Below are 4,868 nucleotides of genomic sequence, written 5' to 3' on the forward strand. Positions count from 1 at the left end.
AGTGTGATGAAGGGTATTGGTCATTTGGTTCCGAAAATGAAGATGATGATGTCGAGCCTAACTACTGCTACATGGAAACAAACGACCCACCTAAAAGAAGCGTCATTCAGTAGGTAAAATCCATGATCTATGAAAACAATTTTGATTTCAATGTATGTGAACCTTATCTAACTCAAATCGAATTAGATATGATAGTTATCCTAAAAGTTTATGAGTCTATCATTGATATGAGTGAGAAGCTGGACAATGAATTAACCAGACTTAGATTACATTTTGAAAATCGCAAGGTTAAGATAGAGTCCTTAGAAAGAGAACTTGTAATATCTAAGGATGAATGTATTATCTTAAATGACAAATGTTCTATCTCTATTAGTGAAAAAATATTTTGGTTAATGATAATATGCGTTTAAATGCTAAGATTGATAGTTTGCATAATTCCATTGACATTCTTGAATCTAATGAAAGGATGACTCATAACTTTCGTCATCCATGGTCCAAAGTTCATGTTCTAGGAAGCGAGTTTTCGAAACAAATTGCCAGTCCCTTGAAGGAACTTCAAAACCTAATGTTTATGGGTGACATTTTGAACTACACTTATTAAGATACTCCTATCTCTCCATTATCGTCCCTTCAAGAAGCAGCATGAGGATATCAATCCATGATTCCTGAATTCAAACCAATCACTGTCACACGTACCGATTCCATAAAACTTCCGCCTATGATATCCTTGGACATGAATTAATCTCAAGATGTTCCACATGGCACATGGGGCACTGGAGTTTATTTTCCGAACTCTAGTCCTCCAAAAAGTTATGTTATCGAGGAAATTATTCCTGAGATATTCGGACATGAATCTGACATACCAACCGAAAATGAGGGTTCATTTTGGGTGTATCTAGATAGTGATGTTGATAAAGAAATTAGGTGTGATGAGGACTCATCACTTGATCCCTCTGTTCCGAATTCCAAAGTTGTTTCAAAGTCTACCTTTAGGTCGATAAAACCCTATTTCAACAACCCATCTGTCGGAAAATCTTCCAAGTCATCATCTGACTCTAAGAAGAAACCATGGTTGAATGAAATGGATATTATTCTTCCAAAGGTAGAAGGCATTAGAGAAAGAGACTAGGTCTAGACGGTGTTCTAGGTTCCTAGAAAAGTACAACAAGAAAGTGACTCAAACCGTTGTCAACAACTAGGAATCACAATACATTTGCTCCTATTAGAATTCTCAAATGTCCATCCATTCTGATTAGCTCGGACACCTATGACACTGCAGATCAAAAACAAGTAAAATCTATTAATGTTGACACCTCACCAAAGAAAAGTAACTCTCCTTGGAAAGTATCATCTCTAGTACTCACTGCTACCTTGGAAGGCAAGATTTTTAAACAACAATAGATTCCGAAATCAAACTTGCCTACAAGATTAGAGAATAAGGGAAAGGATATTTAGAAATCTTATGTGAAAAAATTTCAAAGGATTCAATTTCAAAATATGCATGGAAAGTTAGGGAGACTGTCATTCCAAAAGAATCTCGAAAAGTAGTTCTTCCAAAACCACCTCAGAAGATTGTTCTTCGGAAGAAATACATTACTAAACCACCGATAGTTGAATATGATTTCTAGATTAATGAAAGGACCCTGACATTTTGCATCTTCCCAAAAGAATCTCCAAAAGAACAATCCGAGATCCCAGTTACTCGTAAATCCAGTTCTAATTCCAAAGACCATGGTAAAGTCCCTCTTTCTAACTTGGATCCTAGAAACTCCGAAACTCACTGATTTTGCATGCCTTTATTCTTCGGAACAAGATACAAAATGGGATATTTATAGTGCTTGTTCCATGCACATGACTGGAGAGAAAGATTTTCTGTGAGATCTCAAGTTAACTCCAAAAGCTGGTTACATTACTTATGGAAACAACACAAATTCTTAGATTCGAGGTTATGGGATCCTAATCAATGGCAAATTCTCTATATCCTATATTGCTATGTTGTTGACCTTAAGCATAATCTGATAAGTTTCGCCTAACTTACAGATGCAAATTGGCAAGTTGAGTTCTACAAAAAGCATAGCTATGTCATTACAGAAGATTGGAAAGAACGTCTCATCAAATCAGATAAGAATATGTATCCTTCTGATATCAATATGATTTTCGGAAAGCCACAAATGTGTTTTCTAATGAAATTTTGTCATGATGTCAGTTGGCTATGGCATCGAAAACTCGCTCATCTAAATTTATGATACATGAATGATCTAGTTTTCCGGAGAAATGTTATGAGGATTTCCACTCCTAAAGTTTTACAACAATCATCTATGTGATGTGTGTGAATGTGGGAAAGATTCCAAGAAAGGTCATCCTATTCTAATAGAAAAGTCCATTTTAGAGCCACTTGAACTTCTTCACATTGATCAGTGTGGTTCCTCTGCAGTTGAAAGTCTTCATCACAAGAAATACATTTGTGATTGTAGATGACTACACCAGATTCACTTACGTTTTCTTCCTTAGATTGAACTCGGAAACAACTTCCGAACTCATTAATTTCATCAAAGAAATCAAAGTTTTAACCAACCTAACTCTCCAAAGAGTTCGTAGTGACAACATCACTAGGGATGTCAACGCGACCAAACGGGAGCGGAAATAGCTGCCCTGCCCCCACCCCCGAAATCAATTATTGCCCCACCCCGAATCCCCCGTTTACATAGCCCCCGAATACCTTCATTACCCCCGATCCCGCTCTGTCCCTTGTTTTACAGGCTTAAAATTGACTTTTTTTTTGCTAAAACAATTGTTGTATTTTGGTCTAAATTTTTCCCATAACTTTAAAAGCTTAAAATCTAGTTTTTTAACAACTACAAAATTAAAAACCCAACATTACAAAACGAAAAATCTAACAAACTTATAAATATAAAATACGAAAAATCAAACATTATTGTATCATCGTATTTTGTGAAGTGGAAGAAAGTCAAGAAACCCTAAAATTAGATAATGTATTGTCTATATATATTTGTATATTAAATTTATATATTTTTATATAAATATATACCAACGGGCCACCCGCAGGAGTATGAGACGGAAATACCCACTCCCGCCCCCGGTCCCGAAAATAAAACGGGGGTTAATCCCACTCCCGCCCCCGCCCCTTCCCCTAAATCTTTTAATAAATTAATCCCATACAGAATCGAGGTCCCATAGGAGCAGGGGCCCACAAAAGTTTTTGACATCCCTAAACAGCACGGAGTTCAATGCCACACTTGAAAAGTTTCTACTTGATAAAGGCATTGAACACAACTTTTCTACTCCTTACACTCCATAACAAAATGGTGTTGTTGAAAGAAGAAACCGAACACTTGTTGAAGCTGCTCGATCGATTCTGAATTTTGCAAATCTACCTTTCTATCTTTGTGCTGAAGCAGTCTCCACGGCTTGTTTCTCTCAAAATCGTAGCATCATCAATCGAAGGCTCAAAAAGACACCTTATGAAACAATGAATGTTCGGAAGCCTAATATCTTGTTTTTACACATATTTGGATGTAGATGTTTCATAAAAAAATAATCGCTATCAACTCACCAAGTTTCAATCAAAATCTGATGAAGATATCTTTCTGGGATACTCTACTGAATCTAAAGCTTACTGGGTTCTTAATCGTCATACCCGTTTTATTGTAAAAAGATCTTATATAAATTTTGATGACAAATTCATTCGGAACTCAAACCCAACCCATGTTACAACCCGCATCATGGAGTTTGATGCTCCACCTCCTGGTTCTCTGAATTCTCAAGTCACATATGAAGTTGACTTTGAAATTTTGTTGGACCAATTGAAACAGATCTTGAATCTTAATCTAGGTCAAGATCATCAACTTAAAATCTATGTGTTTCTTTAAATGTGTCTAGTCTGATACCAACCTTCCCTCTATTTGATTTTCAAAGTATTCGTATCTCGGGTTTAGAAGGAGAATACCTCTACTTCTATGCCTCAAGGGTAGGGAAGTAATCCAACACTCGAATATAATGTTGAAGGATTTCAAGATGCAAAAAATCAATTTACTAAAATTGATCCAATTTCGAACAACAAAGATGATGAAAACTTCTTTGATTTTCCCTCCGACGATGCATATATCTCTTGTTCAGAAGTTCTGGAGGAGCATAATCCTCAAATTCAAACTATTCAGGGGTAGCAACAAAAGGCCATCATTGATGTCGGATCTTTAGCTGTACAAGAACTTCTGAGACTTTATATCTGGATAAAGTATCACCCTTTGAACCAAGTTATCCGAAATTTGAACGTCGGAGTTCAAACTCTCTATGCAATTGATATTCAGAATGAATGTCACTTCTCTGCATTCATCTTAATGGTTGAACCCAAATCCATCAAAGAAGATTTAGAAAATTCCAATTGGATTACAACCATGCAAGAAGAGCTAGCTGAGTTTTACAGAAATCAAGTATGAACTCTTATCCTTTCCTCCTTAGGATCACACAATAGTCGGAACTCACTGGGTTTTTTGAAACAAGCTCTACGACACAGGAGTAATTATTCGAAACAAAGAAAGATTGGTGACCAAAGGATTCACACAAAAGAAGGTCTTGATTATGACGATACATTTTCAATTTTTTCTCTTCTTGAAGCCATTTGTAAATTTATTGCATATGCTTCTCACAGGGCCCTCAAGGTCTACCAGATGGATGTCAAAAGTGCCTTCCTCAACGATGAACTTGACAATGAAATCTATTTTCAAGAGCTTCCTGGTTTTGTTAATTTAGCTCATCCAAACTACTGCTACAAACTCCAGAAAGTTGTATATGGCCTTAAGCAAGCTCATCGTTCCTGTTAGGAGAATCTTAATTATTTTCTGAAGCAA

Source organism: Lactuca serriola, chromosome 6, assembly GCF_051521515.1.
Source record: "Lactuca serriola cultivar US96UC23 chromosome 6, Lser_US96UC23_V15, whole genome shotgun sequence".
Lineage (NCBI taxonomy): Eukaryota > Viridiplantae > Streptophyta > Magnoliopsida > Asterales > Asteraceae > Lactuca > Lactuca serriola.